Here is a 17,832-nt window from a genome sequence, read left to right on the forward strand (position 1 = left end):
GAAACAATTACACAAGATATTTACATATTTCAGACTTGAAACCTATTCCGCGACGAATAACGACTCGCCATAATTTTCCTAGGTAGGAAAAACAAGCTTACATAGACTTCTTAAGAATTTTTAATATAGCATACTAAACCCTAGTAATCCGCCTCCCATTAGCTCTCCCCCCAAAACCTAATAACAGAATGATTCCCTTACTCTCACAACCATATCATTGATAAAGAATGGGGCAAACCTAATGTAACAGGGCGAGGCCAAAATTTTGGCTAAAAGCAATTTTTCTTGTGGCACTTCGGGTGACATATCAACTCATATTTAAGACACTTTTCAACCACGTGTTTGTTGTTGAATCACTAAAATTGATCCCTTATACTCAGACTGATGTGCAGCAAATATGTCCCCAATCACCCCTAACTCTGGGAACTCATTCCCCTCCTCCAAACATTCTAGTAGTTCAGAGTACTCTTCATTATGATGTCTTCCCAATATCAATAATTCGAAGGAGTTCATCGATTTTATCGCCGAAATAAGCTCAGCTCCATCTTTCACTACCAATTCTGTGTAAATCAAATTTTCTTTGCTTACACTACTGATTTTAAACTCATTAATAGCACCATCATCAAACTTCTTCTCATTTGTTATATTTTGATTATCCATCTCATCAAAATGAATTAACCTAATAACATTTAGAGTCACATTAATGTCTGCTCCCATTCGAATTCCGAAAGCCAGGGCTTCTCTATCATCTGCACCACCAAAGAAGATAACTACTACCTTATACGAACATATGTCAGCGCAAATAGAAGGTGCTGATGAAGTTTGTTTTTGTAATCGTCGATCAACTAGGATACCCACAGAGCAAGGAGCATTGTTGAGAATATTTTGATTAACTTTTCGAATTGCAGGAGAGGATTGAAAAGTACTTGAAGTAAGAGTTGGTGAGTAATGAAAAGGGATGATGATAAGTGTGGTTCTTTTCTCTAGTCCAAGAGTGCAAATATCATCATGAATTGTTGAGTAAGGTGCAATTGCTGTGAAGGCACTAACATGAACTATTGGTTTGTTATGTTCTTCGTAGTATCGGAAAGCATTTATTATACATGAAGACTGGTTGAAGCTAGAAGACTTCTTAGGTTTTCGTTTATGAGCAACTAGTAAGGGTGAAGCTCGGCCTTGGAGCTCTATCAAATGAAGAACATAGAGGCAAATAGGATTACATGTTGTGGGATTTGACGCTTTGATGAAGTTAAGAATGGAGGGTACATTCTCTTCGTGGTAAACACAAACGAGTATTCGAAGTTCGGTGTTGCATTTGAAGTGTTCAAGGCTTCTTTTATTGTTGGTTCTGTATTTTCTTGCCGGGTTGTAGAGATATCTGACTAATGGTGAAATTGTTCCTGTAATGATTATCATTGATACCACCAAAACTCCATATATTTCCTTAGTTATAATCTGCAGAAAGATAACGAAAACTCAGGTGTCAAAAGCTGGGACAATATCGCTAACGGCTGAGACTTGGGTCGTTACAGGTGGTATTAGAGCCTAGGACTCCAAGGGTGTGGAGATGTAATAGTCCCACATTACTTGAGAGAGCGTCTAAAGTCTGCACTATATATAGTTATGAGCTGAAGCTTAGTAAGTGTCGAAGACTTTTGGGTGGGCTTGTGGAGCCTACGCTAAGAATAAAACCCGATACCTGCTGGACTTAGGTTTGAGTTTCAAAAGCAAGGACAATATCGATTAGTGCCGAGGCGTGGGTCGTTACAGTTGCATTAACTCTTTTTCAAAGATTTGTTCCTCACTATGAAGTTGTATTGTATAATGCTTAAAATGTTAGTATGTATGCTACCTTGACTCTCAATGCTCCTCCCCAGAAGAGAATCTCTATTACACCTTGAACATTCATGATAAGACCCATGAGAAGAGCATCTCGAAAGGGCATTTTGTAGTAGAGAGCAGGCACCATTGCACCTATAAGCTTCCCTAAGAAACCAAACAGTACCATGACGTTCACCTCAGCAAAGACATGACATCCTATTAGAAAAATGTCTAACTGGTTAACACTACTCATGATTATCAGTGGGAATAATATGTTCATAATAAAACATTCGAGTTTCTCTTCAATTGCAGCTCCTAAAGGCGGTCCAGCAGGCACAGACAACCCTAAAATGATAGGTCCTATCATGAAATGTTGCCCTAATAACTCACCAACTAAACCAGTAAGCAAAACAAGAACAAACATGAATAAGACGTAGGGTTCCTTGACTCGTTTGTGTTCGCGGGTTTGCCTTATAATCCAAAACATTACCGGTCTTAATAAGTAGACAATGCAAAGAACCATCGAGCAACAAGATAAAAACATCAATAGATGTGTCTTGTGTGTAGTTGGGGCATTGTTTCTCTTAATAGTAGAGAAAACCAATACACATGAAATCCAACTGCATATTCCACTAATCATCGATACAGACATTGTAAGCTGGCCAAGCTCTGAATTTAGAAGCTTCAAATCCGATAAGAAGCAAGCTACGGTGTAAAATGAAGTTATCGATGTTCCCACTGCAGTAATGGCGAGGGTGTAACCTTTTTCTGAATCCCACTTGATTGATTTTCCTACCTTGGTGACGATTGATGCGGTAAGTAACATGGGAAGTATGAAACAAGAGAGGCCTATGACCCATGCTTTTTTTCCTGATTTTCTCACTATGCTTAAATCCATCTTTACGCCAACAAGGAATATATAATACATGCAAGCAAAGTTTCGCAGTGTTATAAGTGTATATATTGTTCTCTGATGAAATATTTCATTTTTGAAGAGATGGAATGCTCCTATAAATGAAGGACTTGCAAGTACACCACCCTGCATATTAACATAATACATACCGTAGTTAGTATATAATGAAACACAGAAGAAAAATGCTAGAGAACAAGAAAAACCAGACAGACTCTGAGCCGACTTAGTCCTTTCTCAGCACATTGTCTAAACATATGTGAACTCTTTTATCATATAGATTATCCTGATAAAAGGATTTCCGGCTTTCGCGGAACTGAAACTCCTACTACATTGATGGTTGAGAAAGTTCTGTTTTTCGGTTTTATAATCTTTGTGTTTTCTCAGCACAGTAGTTATCAATACATTATCACTTCTTCAGAAAAAACTAAGACATTGATCAAATCTCTACTCCCTCGCGACTTATGTCATATTGTCTTCAGTTAGGCGCCAATCCATGGGCCAGGTTTTGTTCATGCAGATGAGCCCAAGCCCCAAGCTCACCCTAAAAAGCCTAATGTGCTCCAAATTAAAGCCTAACACACCCCAAGTTGCTGCCCTATAGTGTGGGCTCCAAGTATTCCTGAGTGGAAGCAATGTGGGACTATCACTTCCTCCAATTCCTCAAGCAACTTCAAAAGGCATCACAAACTCTAACATACTATCTAGTATCTAGTATGCTACCAAATTTGTGCTCAGAGCTCCTCTAATGCCTCTCATAGCCCCACATGATGTAAAAAACGTACAAAAATTTCGGTTATATATATCAATACGTAAGGTCTTATATGTCGACTTAATCAATCAAATCTTCTGTAGTTAAACAGATTTCAAACATTTTAAGAATTTATCATGAAAAACAATTGAATTGAATACTTAAAAATAAAAGATTAATAAAATAAATTATGCCTACTATCATCTGGCAGAGAAATTTATTTTGAAGAAAAGGTCCTAACAAGAAGTTGAAGGTAGAAGTGAATGAGGAGCCAACGACAATCTGCAACATGAAGATTGGTAAGACATGATTCAAAGGACTATCTCCTTGCCATACACTCGTCATATCATCCATCGCAGTCATTCCACGACAAAATGTTTCATTATCCAATTTAAGCTCAAAATTTTTTGCCATCTTTCCCTCTCGATTGCGATTGACTTAATTAGTAAACTGTTCTAAGAGAAGAGAGGTTAATGTTTTGATTAAGTGGTGATGATAATTTATAAATTGTTAATTGTGTATTCAAACTTTTATTTTGAAGTAATGGACCAGAGAAATGGCAGGGGCAACTGTATTTTCATTGGTTTCCATTTAAAATCCAAGCTGTCCCAATGCTTATCTCAACTAACTTAACAATTTGACCTTTGATTGACTGAAATTCAAATGGAGTGGTTTTTGGGAAAATGTAAAGATAATATATAATTGGTTTCATCTAAATTCAACCTGCCCAATACACTACTAATGTTTATGTTACGACAAAGAACAAACAAACCAAGAAAATCAATAATGTAAGCAAACAATCACCCAAGAACAAAAAATTTACGTGGTTCGGTTAGTGAGAAACGAATAATAAGACGATTATTTTCATTGTGAATAAAGAACAAGATCACAAAGTTTTCTCAAGGATTTTAGTATTTGTAGCTCAATAAAACTCCAGAACTCAGCCGCCTCTAATTCTCTCTCCAAAACCGAGAATGGGCACACCCTTTACATTGATTACAACTCTTTATAAGATTAGGACAAACAAACATAAGTAAACTGGTCGGACCAAGATTTCGACTTAAATCGGTTCTTTCGAGTTGCTAACCAGGTTACAACCATCAATCCTTATTCAAGGCACTTTCAACATCAACTTACTGACTTGACCATCAATCGTTGATTGAGTAAACTAAGCGGAAACATATATATGTATATATACATATATTTATATACCTTCTCACTAAAAAAATCAGATCGGGTCTTATTGTTTTTTTAACACATAACGTCTATTGATTATAAGTGAGATTAGTTACATGGATGTTATGATGAGATAAAGTGCAGTTAGGGATACAAGCGAAGGAGTTAAAACCAGTTCTCCTAGAGTTAATAGCAAGAGTTTCAGCTTTGCTATTGAATTTTCTATTGACAAACAAAAAAGAAATAGAAGTAAAAGAGGAGACTAGTTTCTTGATTTCCTTTAGTACGTGAATAGTTGTCTAGTGGATTGAGCTTTGTCTTCCATTCAAAAAGTTGTAGATATTGATTGAGTCTCCTTCCGAAAGTAAAACTCCATGATTTTTAGCCCATATGACACCTTGAAATGCTGCCTTTCCTTCTCCTTCATCCACCGTTCTGGAGGTGGTGGTGATAGATTCACTAGCAATTTGGTACTTGTGTGATCATGGACAACAATAGATAAAGAAGAAAGCAATGATTTTTTTTTTTTTTTTTTTACAAAAGAAACATCATAATTTATCTTCAAAAATCTTTGGGGAGGAGGTGTCCACATTTGTGGGGTTGATGGGGAAGGTAGGAAGTGTGTTCTCAGATACATCACTTGTGATCGAAGAAAGCCTTTTGTATTTGATAGAAGAAATGACATATTCAATTGACTTCCCCTGAAAACAATATCTTTTCTTGTAAAATCTCCAATCTTTGTTTCTAAGGAGATTTGTTGTTTGGACCCCCTTTCCTATAATTGACTTGCTGTTTGGACTCCCTTTTTCCAGAGTTGCACTTTGGACTCCCTTTTGACGGAATCATTCGGGAATATTCCGTCTCTAAAGTTATACTTACAAAAATGCCCAATTTACCCTTAGATTATCAATATTGCAGTTCGGACTCCCTAGTTTATTTAACTCATCTTCTTCCTCCATTTAACAAACACACCACACAAACCCTAATGGGAAATGATAGAGTGCCCAACAATTTTGCCCATTAAATTGCCCAACTTTCCTTATTTAGAAATAAAAGCGGTCCCCACCGTAGTCAAACTTTGAAAAACCCTTGTCTTTTAGTGATTCCACATCAGTTGGGCAATTTAATGGGCTAAAAACTGGGCACTCTAGCATCTCCCAACCAATATCCAATATAACTCAATCACCAAAAATCAAGAGGATGACTAATTATCATGGATAATATTGGTTTTGGATAATCAGAAACAACAACTTCATATTTCTTTGATAAACCTCAACTTCACCATGAATTGAACTAATCAGAAACAATAATATCTTTGTTCTCATCAAAATTGAATTCATAATAATGAAGGCATTCATAATAGTATGAGTTAATATCTTTGTTGTGCCATTAACTGATACTTAGTAGTGTTAGTATTATTAGTGAAGGCATTTTCAAATAAGTTAAGAGATTCTCCATTGTTTCTATTAGTAGTATCCCCATGCCTCTGAAACTCAAACTTGAAAAAGATTTTCAGGGGGTTGTTTTTGGTTAAATCCATCATACCTCTTCTTGTTCCATTACCATTCATCCCCTCACTTTGAGCAACATCACACTCTTTTTCTCTCTAAACTTGTCTATGAAGAGCTCCATTACCCAACCTAGCTAATGAAATGAATAAAAAGCACTCTTTCTCTCTCTAAAATTGACAACTTCTCTTTCTAAAACAGAATTCATTGAAGCAAGACTGAAAATAAAAAGCCATGAGATGCTCCTTATTAAAACAAGGAAAATAAGGCATCTCACTAACATTTCATTCCTTTTCTTCACCAATAGCTTCACCTGCTCTTCAATCTTCATACCCATCTTCATCTGGGTCTTCCAAACCGGAGTCAATCCAGCCAGTAACCAAACCCAATTTTCTTCATCAAACTGGTTCACACCTGATGCTTGATAAAATTTTCAGTCTATATGATCTGGGTTTTTCATTCATCATACCCATCCTTGCAATACAATGAGTTGTTATAGAACTTGATTAATTTGGAAAATGGGTTTCTCCCTATTATACATCTTCAACTAAACCTACGATTTGTTTGTGATTCAATTTCCAGAACTCTAGTGAGAGAAAGAAAGAAATAGAATTTCAAAACGAGGGTAAAATAGTACTTTCACTGTGTCATTATTTTGGAACTGTTATATATAACCTATTATTTTGAAAAAGGGAGTCCAAAGTGCATCTCTAAAAAAAGGGAGTCCAAAGTGCAAGTCAATTATAGGAAAGGGGGTCCAAACAGCAAATCTCCCTTGTTTCTAAACAATATCCTATCCAAGTTGTAAAAATATTCAAACCATTCTCTGAAGTTTGTAAAAGTCAGGTCACTGTGATAAGCTATAGAGAATTCTACAAGAAAACTTTTCACTAAATTGCAATTTTGGATGAAATGCATTCGTGTTTCTTCACCACTTGAGCATAATGGACAAGTGAGTGGAATGTTGCTAATGATTCTTCCTATGTGTGCATTGATGAGAGGTAGAATACCTTGGGCTAATTTTCAGAGGAGGAGAAGAATATGTGAGTGAATTCTAAGATTCCACAAAATTTTCCAAAAGAGTCGAGTAGTAGAAGTTGATTGATCAATGGGGTTGAGTTCATGAATAAGTGCTTATAATAAGAAGAGACAGAGAAATCTCCTGACTGAGAGAGGTTCCATTTATGACTGTCAGTGGTTGAAGTCAAGGGGGTGGTTTGTATCTTCTGCTGAACATCAGTGGAGAAAATGAGAGATAATGTTTGCTGGTTCCAAGTACGTTCAGGGGTGATAAGTTGTGAAACTTGAGTATAACCATGTGTTAGTAGGCCAACCCAACTTTTGCTACCAGGGATATCCAAGAATGAGTCCAAATGTTCACATTGGTGCTATCTCTATGCCCCATGTTATATGGTTTTTAGTAGCTTCCTGATTATTTTTTCTTGTTTTCCACAACCAAGAACTATTATTTCGCTTGGGGGTTGGGGTTTGGGGCTCGGGGCTTGTGGGAGTAGAGTATTTTGCTTCCATAAATCTAACCCATGAGGTGTTTGGTTGAGTTCTAAAGATCCAATTGAATTTGCTTCTACGTGATGTTGTTTAAGGTGATATTTCTAAAACCCAGACCTCTAAGAGATTTTCGTTTGCAGATTTAAGACCAGTTTTTGAGATAGATCTTTTCTGAAGTAGCAATGGATCCCCACCAGAATTCCCTCTGAAGAGAAGTAATGGTTTTCCTGATCTCACTAGAAAGATCAAAGATTGCCATCTGGTACCTTGGGGCAGCAGCCAGGGATGCTTTATCAATTCCCCCTTGCCAGTCTCGTAAAGAAGATTCTATTTCCATGCGCTGAGTTTTTTTATGAAGTTTATCTAGAATTGGGAGAAAATGAGCAGTTTGGATCTTCCAATGAAGATGTTAGTACCTAACTATGGGTCATTTTTATTGATTTGTCTGACTTTTAGTATCCCGGAGACAATTTTGCAGTGTTTGTGATGGGCATTGGTACTGAAGAAGATACCACTTTCTTAAAAATTTATGATTTGTCCGTATGCATTCCCAAATTTTCTGAAGAGGCCGAGGAGTTGATGAACTGATGGTATGTCTATTTTGAGGAATATGAGATAGTCATCAGCAAACAGTAGATGACTAATAATGGGTGCTGAGTTAGAGATTTGAAACCATGGATAAGATGAGCCTTGTCTAAAAATCTGCTTAGGGCTTCCATGCAAATGATGTACAAGTCCTCCGTCATGTATTTTTAGTTTCCTTTACGAGTCTTCATTGAGTGTGCTATTTCAGTAGCTAAGATGATATTGTCAGTTCCATGCCTGTCCGGGACAAAGGCACTCTGATGAGGGCTAATAAAGCTATCTAAGTGTGGTTTCAGCCTATTTGCAAGAATTTTGGAAATGATTTTGTAGGTTGTATTGCATAGATTGATAGGCCTGAAGTCAGAGGGGGTAACATGAATTTTGACTTTTGGTATGAGAGCTATGTTAGCGTGATTTAACTCTGGTGCCAAATGTTCGTTATTTTTTTTTTTTTTGTTAAAAGGTGCCAAATGTTCGTTGTGAGTAACCATCAAGACTTAGAGCCTTGTTTCTAAAATTAAAAAACCTAACTTGCTGACTGAGACTTGTGGTATATGAGTTATAGAGTTTTCAATTAGTTGAATGTGAAAAATGGGCTGGATATGGCTACGTGGGTGCCCCAGAGACATGTCTTTTTCTTCTTTATATATGAAACTTGAAAGTAAGTTTTCAATCTAATAATGATAGAGGAACACTACTTACGTTCACAAACATAAGGGAAAATGTCTATACAAGTTCAACTTTCATAGAATGTTGGTCTTTAGCACGCTCCTAATCTCCTAACACTATTACTTCTATGTGTTGTCTTCGTATCTCATATATTTTATTTCATAACGGTTGATTGTATTTCATGTAGAAAAACTGAAACTCTATGTTTAGAAGTTGATGACTTCACGACAATACTAATCAGCCATGGAGAACCCATACTAAGTTTTGAACCTCTTGAATAATTCGGATGGCATTGTAGAGACGACAGGAACTTTGGTGATGACCCCAAAAAAAAAAAAATTTTTGAGTCTACAGACCAAAAATAGGGTCCTAATATCACTACAAAAAAAACGTCCAATGGGGACACACGTTTTTATGTTTGTCCCTAATATGTTCATAGTAGGGACACTTTTATAACATTTGTCCCTAATAAAGCTACAATAGGGACAAATTAATCGGTCGATTTTTAGAACAATTTGGGCGCCTAAAACTCGCGCAGAATTCTGCTCAAAAGAAAAGGCGTGGAACATATATCAATTTCCCTCTTTTATTTCACTTTTATCTTTCCTCTCTCCCCCTTTTTCCTCCCCACGACGACTTCTCGTTCTAGGGCTTACTGTTCTTCCTCTTCTTCTTTCTCTCTCTCTCTTGTGCTTGTTCTCTCAATTTCTCATCTTCTTCTTCAAGGGTTTTGCTGGCGGTATCACCGTTCGGTTTTCATCTCCTGCCCCACCAGGTTTTTCGTTGTTGTTGTTGTTGTTGTTGTTCTTCTTCTTCTTCTTCTTCTTCTTCTTCAAATTAATCAATTAAGAGTTTATAGCATGAAACCCTTATTCGATGTTGCAGAAAATTTATTCATTTTTCGATATTTGCGGGAAACATTATTTTAAGCCCCTAACCCCTTTAATTATGTGTTTGACTAACCATGGTAATGGTGTTGTAACTATTGTTTGTCTTTTCATCAATTTTTTGATTCAACAGATCCTAACTGTGAGGGTAGGTTGTTCCTATGTGACAAAACAACCGGATTCGATAGCTTCTATGGCTATAAAGCTTTACAAAGGGGGAATCATATTACCTGGGGATACACATATGTCAATATTGAATGTTATCCCAGTACAAATGCTTAAAGAAATCTCTTGTACGAATGGCGAAAACTTATTACAATTCCCTCTTTACTACAACTTATCAAAGGCATTCTTGAAAACATTTGAGTTAAAACTTTGAAGTAAAAGAGTAGAAGAACTGATTGATCCTGATATTGTTTTAATTCAGAAAATGAGTTTGCTCGATCTGACAAAGATTTTTTCACGCGAAGTAATTAGTAGTTCTTAATGTGCAGGTCATCCATGGTTACGAGACGATAACCGTTCTATTCCTTTAGATATATTGATATTTAAGTTAGTCAAGTCATACCTTCGATCAACACCATTTAAGCATGCAGCTCTAAAGGTATCATCTCTACCTGATTGGTCAAATTTGTGTACTAAAATGGTATAAATTACTAATTGATAGAAACTTCAATTGTTTTTCTGCACTAAAATGGTAGTTTTTGGCTGATCATTAACAAAGGACTGAAACTTTGAAAGATGAAGCTACTTCTTGCTCTTCTCAGCTCTCAAAACTTGTTACTATGATTTCAGGCTCTTAAGCATTAACAGAAGATGAACTTGTCTATCTAAGAGCTCAGTATAAGCTATTGGAACCAAGTAGAGATGGCCTGATCTCCCTTGAGAATTTCAAAATGGTAAGATTTTTGTACTTCCTTGTCTTTGGAATGTAGGTGGTTGTGAAGATTTGATTGAGTATTTCCTTCTATATGGACAGCTTGTTCATTTAGTTAAAACCTTATGATAATTGATAAAATACAAAACATGCTCTTAGTTGTAATGCAAGTGATGCCATGAAGGACTCATGGGTTCCTGAGATTTTACATGAGGTGAGATGTCCCGAAGTTTCATTTTTAGTGTAAAAAATTTTCACTCATTTGGCAGTCGACACATGAACCAATTAACTTCGGAAGGAAATTAACCAAATTTTCGTGGTCATTGATTGTTAGATGGAACCACTTGCTTACAGAAAGATGGACCTCGAAGAATTTTGCGCTGCTTAAATAAGTCCATATCAGCTTGAGGCTATCGAAAACTGGGAGAATATTGCAACTGCTGCTTTTGAATATTTTGAACATAATGGCAACAAAGTCATAAGTGTAGAGGAACTAGCACAGGTAGCCCCACCCATATCCATTTATTTAACATATTAGTTATACTTGGTGTTTCACAAAGGCCCTTGCCAGCCCACCACGGACAACCGGGCCGTGGAATATCCTGGGGCCGGCACAACCATCCTGCCTAAACACCGCCCATGGCATACAAAACAGGTCCAGCACTGGTGTTACCTTTACTATAACCTATGCTGAGCTAGAAAAACAAACTTGTGCAGGAAATGAATCTCGACCCATCTTCTTACTCAGTCCTTAGTGAATGGATAAGAAAGTCAGACGGGAAGTCGGGAAGCTAGAAAAACAAACTTGAGATGAACTTGGTCTACCCCGATGGTGTGCCATATGGTGTTGTCAACAAGGTCTATACACCGGCTCAAAAAGGGGTTGAAGGTTCAATCTGGTAGATAGCCTAAACTTATGCAGCTGCGAATGACTTTGGTGTTCATCAACCCATCAACTCATCAGCCACTGGTGCTACTTTCGAGCTTTACAGAAACTTTGACCACTGCTTTATTGATACAGGTTGAAAACCCACACAGTAATCGAGCCATTTGTAATTTCAACTAATAGACAACCAAATTCTCATTAGTGCTGGTGGTGTTCTCAAGCGAACTGTAATTACAGCGAAATATTCTATGGACTTGTTTGTTGTGATCTATAAAAGTCAATGGGTTTTCACAGAGTAGGCACTTTCTGCAGATCTCATTAAGAGGTAATCAGGAAAATCCTAACCCCGTATTTACAGATATATTTCAAAAGGGAGAAAGCTATGACTTTTTAAACGAAGTTTCCTTAATGAATGAAGTTCTTTTTAAATAAAACTAGTTCGACAAATTTATTATGAGATCATGTTATTTTTATTTAAGAGTTAGGTACCACTTCTAGTTGAACTGTTGCTTGTTTATTAAAGTGTAAACCTTTGTATAACCTTTCACATGTATGTCTCTGTAATTTCTTGTACAAGGCTGGCGTACTAACTCATATTCATGGACTTTTTGCAGAGGCTCTATGGGGCCAGATTAGTGGAAATGCCATTTATTGGGACCCATCATATTTATAGGCGGCAAGGGATATGCGGCAGCTCCTAAATGCAACTGAATCAGTATGTGTTGAAAACCCATTTTTAGATACAAGTCCTGTAACATTATTTGTGTTATCTTATTTCTTATAAGCTCTAACTTGCTTTAGTCAAAATTCCCTTTACCGAACTTGTCATGAACACCTGCATGATTATATAAATGGGGTCTTCAATATGAGTACATTTTCGAACTTAAGGGATTAACCATTTTTTAGATACCTACTTTTGGCCATGCTTGACATATCCGTGATGTAGCATCGAAAGACTAACTGCGCATATGTGTAGGTTGTATTGCACTTCATACATAAGATTGGGACTTCAGTTATTTTCGTATGTGGCTTGCTCTTATTAATTAATTTTATGACAAGTTCAAAGGCTATATATTTAGGTCAATTACATTGACAACTTAAGTAAAGTTGTACAGTATATAAACAGTTGTTCTATTTGTGAACACTAATTGTGAGATTATATTTTTGCAATACGTTTCATCTTAGTCATGTGTCATATGGCAGGGAGTCATTCATTATCTTTTGTCGAAGGCCTTCGCAACTCTTTCAGCAAAGTTAAAGAAGATTGGATATGGTATGTTGTTGCTTCGGCTGATCTTTACGATGGCGGTTCAAGGGAATAGCATGATTACATGCACGTCAAATGTTTTTTTTTTTTTGTTAATATTTGCTAAATACTATACTGTACTTAGTGGATTGGGAGTGTGAAGATTTATTTGATTTTATAGTTACACTTTGGTATATGAACGATTTTGAAGCATTATCTTTTGTCTTGAATAAAGTATACAGATTATCATTGTCTAGAACTCATTTGGATTGGGAGTGTGAAGATTTATTTGATTTTATATTTATATTTTTTCAAAAAGCAAATGTATGAGGGATAGATTGCTAGATACTCATTAGGGATAGTTTTTATCCGTCCCCACTGTTAGCTAGTGGAAATTTACGCCAAATTTTTAGGGACAATTATAAACTGTCCCAAGTAATGTTGACTATGGTGACAGATTACAACTGTCCCTAAATACTATTAGGGACGGACGCAATCCGTCACCATATTCGTCCCTAATACTATTTGGGACGCCACTTGCAGGGACAGACAACAATTGTCCCGAATATAGTTTTGGGGACGGTTATTTGTTTTTGGGGACAGTTTTTAATCCTCTATAATCCTAAAAAGGATTTCAAAACCTAAATAATAATTTAAATAGATATCTAGTCCTTTTGGTCTCATCTAGAGAGAAAACACAAATCCATATAATACATATTAAAGATTTAATACCTATATTAACCTTCTTTAATATCAAAACGTGATTTACATTCTAAACTGTTAAAGATATTTTTTCCATTTTTATCTCAACTTTCTCTCTCCAATCACGTTTGAATTGTAACTAACTACTATGTTGATAATATTCCGTAACTGAAATCCGGTAACTTTCCATCTCTCTCTCTCTAAAAACGAAATCTTCATTAAACATAAATTAAACTCACCACCAGCTGTTAAAAATTCCATTGTTTAATATTCAACCAAGAGCTTTCATCAAAACCTCCATTGTTATTTAGGTTTTATACTGTTTATCTCTTTATTCTAGCCATTGTTATTCAGGTTTAAAATCTTATCTTTATTGCTTTATAGGTTAAAGATTCATATAGAATCGTTGAAAACATCAAATCTTGATTTAGGTCTTTCTTTTCTTGTTTTCCACTTCAATAACTTTGAATCTGTTTTGTTGTAATCTTAACTACCTTCGAATGGAAGATTTATATTTTCTCTCTCTAAAACTTTCATAACTCTTTAAGATCTTTGATGTTTATTTCTTATTTAATGATTTGTTCAATGTTAGTATGTTATTTCTCCTTCCAATGTTCATTGTATATTTCTTCAGATCTACGTTAAATCCTCTTCTTTTTTTGTTTTTTTTTTGCAGATCAGAATCATCTGTCCGTACAGTTCTTGATCTTTGTGATTATCCACACTTATTCCTATAACAGAATATAAAGTACAGGTACTTTACAATAACTTTTCATGTTTTCTGATAAAATTTGCTAATAATATCTTGATGTTTATCCTTTCTGATTCTTGTAACAGAATAAAAATTACAGTTACGTTACGATAAATTACCATACTTTCTGATACAATCTGCATACATTTCACGTAAGATGATAGTATTAATGATCAAAGGTTCGTAAAGTATGAAAAATTTATCCAACATTACACGTCCTTTTTTTACCAGAACAGTGGCCATGACAAGCATATAAAACTTCTCTTAACCTAATAAACAATTGTACTTTTTCATACATTATACATAATTTATTGATCTGTACCTGTTATTTATGATCCATCTCATTTGTTTTTTATTAAATGTTTCATTATTAATGTATGTAAATTTGATTATAATTTTTTTTAACTAATATATATGTTTTTTTTTTTCTTGTAGTAAACCAGCACTGATGGAATTTCTTACAGAATCATCACATAAACTATAAAAGTATAAATTACGATGAAGAAGATTGTTTCTATGATCCTGTTTGGACAACGGAGTCTTACGTGAAGACTTACAAGGAACATATAAACCCTGCCCCTAACTTCGATGAACCATGTACATTTAATGAAGAGTCAAAAACACTACCATGTTTGATTCGCCGTAAATCTGGAAGACCAAAGACGGTAAGGATCGAGAGCTCGGGCAACATTCTGACGGAGTTTGTTTTTAAGTTACCTAGTCTACTATGTTCTTTTCATTTACAATAAAACACAGATTACTGTTCAATCAAATTTCCTTTCAGTCGTACAAAGGTTGTGTTATTTTCTATACAGTATACATAATTTATGATAAATCACATACTTTATAACAAAAAACATGATTTCAGATTTACATTTCCTAACAAGTTACTATAATTTATGGTACATAATAGATAATCTAAGTATTCAATGGTACATAATGGATTCAATGGTACATAATGGATTCAATGGTACATTTCCTAACATGACATAAAAAACAAGTAATTTATGTCAGAAAATAATCTAAGTATTCAATGGTACATAATGGATGACACACACGCATATGATAAATTACGTTGTATACATGACAAATGATGGTTTCCTCGTCATAAATAACACATAATTTACGAACTTGTTTCATAATTTGTATTCGATGTGTGTTTATGTATGAGTAAAAAATGAAAGTTAAGTGAGAGAAAGTTGATATATATGTTTTGAATATTAACCCCCAAATCACGCTAATTGATCTCAGAAAATATACTCTTTCCAAATCTGAAAATTAAGTGAGAGAAAGTGATATATAGATTTGGTTTCCAAATCTGAAAGGATGAGAGAGAAAATCTGTTTTGGTAAATATCCGTTTTCCAAATCTGTTTTGAAAAATCTGTTTTGGAAAATATCCTTGATCCGTTACTTCCTATTAAATCTTTTCAGTTTGTAACCTAAATATCTCCCCCAAATCACGCCCCCTGGTTTGGGAAACTTTCCGGATTCGTTCCGAAATTTAACAACCCCGGATTTTTTAGACGAGGGATATGGAGGGTATTTATCAATAAAGTATGAGTTATTTATGCCCTTATTGTAAAAGGACTAAATGTCCATATTTTGGGAAGATTGGTCTATATACCTATTATGAAAATGATTTTGGTCTATATACCCATGGACTCAAAAAAAAAAAAAAAAAAAAAAAAAGAAAAAGGGTGGTATAGAGTAGATGGAGAATGCCATATAGAAAGTCCATCTCACCCCACCACAAATTCAAAACGTGAAACAGAAAGGCGGGAACTCCATTTCATTTTTTTCACTACCTAGAGATAGAAATAGAATCCGGGGATCATGTTGGGTTTCTTGCTGATTCAAGTTTGTAGTGATTATTGAGCTAGTTTTAATGGAGGTTTATGTTTGCATGTTTAGGTATTGGTGAACTAAGGAGGAGGACAGAGGAGAAATAAAAATTCAAAGATATTATCAAGTCATTCAAGGTAAGGTTGACAAATCCTTAAGATAAATTCTGATTTATATGGAGTCTTGGGTAAATGGTTAGAAATTTGGGAATTTTCTGATTTTAGGGTTCAAATGAGTGAGAATTTCATGTATTATTAGGGTGTATGATTGATGTAATGATAATATTTGGAACTAGAGATGAAAATGAGTTCGAAATCAACGATTTTCACAGACTTCATGCAGTAACAGTGTACTGTAAGGTCCGTAGCACGACATGGAAGGCTGAGAAGCTTCTAGAGTCTTCCACAAACTTGTAGCTCGTCTCAAGAGGATTCCGAATGGTTTAGTGAATTAGTGATTGAACCATTAACGCCCGAAAAGTAGACTCCATGCAAGGATTAGAGAGAGTATGCGAACTTCATGGACTTCTCTTTAAGCTAGGTGAATTCGGACATGTTATGATTTTGATTCTTGTTTTATTTTCTTTGTATGTATCTTTAAGCTATTTCAAGATTCTCGTAGAAGAATCTAATGGTTCTGTTATATTATTACTTGTCAAAGGGAGAGCTGACTCATGAGGAGAGTGATATTGCTCGAGACATCGAATAGCAGGACGGAGTCCGACATCGCTAGGTAGGGGAAACCTCTTAATTTCTTTTATATAGTATCGTCCAGAACCATGCTAGCATTAGGAGATATGCATGCATCACTATATGTAGATGTGTAGGTGATCATATTTGCATGATTTTAGATAGTTGATTTCAATGAATATGGTATCGTTGATTTTGCTTAAAGATGTGATGGTTTTATAATGAATTGTATTTGCAAATATCTCTAAAACCCGTCAAAAAGTAACTTAAAAGAATCCAGTGTAAGATTTGATATGGTAAAACTTGTGCATGCCATGTCTTACTTTGAAATTTGAAAAATGCTAGGGAGCACAAAATTTTTGGCAGACTCTAGGCAGAAATCCGATGTGGCTTTCCGTGATTGGAGCGAAAGTGGATATGAATCATTGTAAACTCCAATCATGGGAAGCCAAATCAAATTTCTGCTGGGTGTCTGCGTGGAATTTTTTTTCCCCTAGCACTACAATTAAAAATTTTCTTGTAAAAGGATAACACAATAGTCAAGAGGGCTGAGAGAGCTCTAGAAATATTGTAGAAATTCACGAAAATGTGATGATTGGAGATAGATGAACATAAATAAAGGACACCATATTTAACGAGGTTCAGTCGGACATTCACGACCTACATCCTCGGAGAAAGCCAGAATGGCTACATACTTTATTAACCACAATTGTGGTGATTCGTTACAATGATTGATTAGTAATCGAATGATTTAATCCTCTGAACCCTTTCTTATTTATAGAGAAATTAGGATCAGGGTTCCTAGTTTATCCTAACTAAACTAAGAAACAATATAAAATATATCTAATAATAGTATTAGATATATTACAAGAAATATTCTAAATATATGAAACTGAATATTCTTGATCTTCACATATCTTCAAATATCTTGGAATAGTCTGGATTGTCGGATCTTCTCATCTCGATTCGTCTCTTATATCACGTGTTTACATACGTATCTCAACACCCTCCCGCAAGTCGG

General features: G+C 35.4%; 1 long non-coding RNA gene and 1 pseudogene across 1 annotated transcript; one reads left to right on the forward strand and one right to left on the reverse strand.

The window, feature by feature from the left end:
* Positions 1-330: 330 nt before the first annotated feature.
* Positions 331-3,896, reverse strand: LOC147568545 (cation/H(+) antiporter 15 pseudogene; annotated as a pseudogene).
* A 5,585-nt stretch (positions 3,897-9,481) lies between these two features.
* Positions 9,482-13,088, forward strand: LOC147568546 (uncharacterized). Its single transcript, XR_015238314.1, has 6 exons — positions 9,482-10,420; positions 10,612-10,715; positions 11,028-11,195; positions 11,411-11,904; positions 12,194-12,294; positions 12,783-13,088. It is a non-coding gene; the product is annotated as an uncharacterized LOC147568546 (long non-coding RNA).
* Positions 13,089-17,832: the final 4,744 nt, after the last annotated feature.

The sequence above is a fragment of the Eschscholzia californica genome, unplaced genomic scaffold, assembly GCF_041429995.1.
Source record: "Eschscholzia californica isolate CP2 unplaced genomic scaffold, dmEscCali1.0.p SCAF_1, whole genome shotgun sequence".
NCBI lineage: Eukaryota > Viridiplantae > Streptophyta > Magnoliopsida > Ranunculales > Papaveraceae > Eschscholzia > Eschscholzia californica.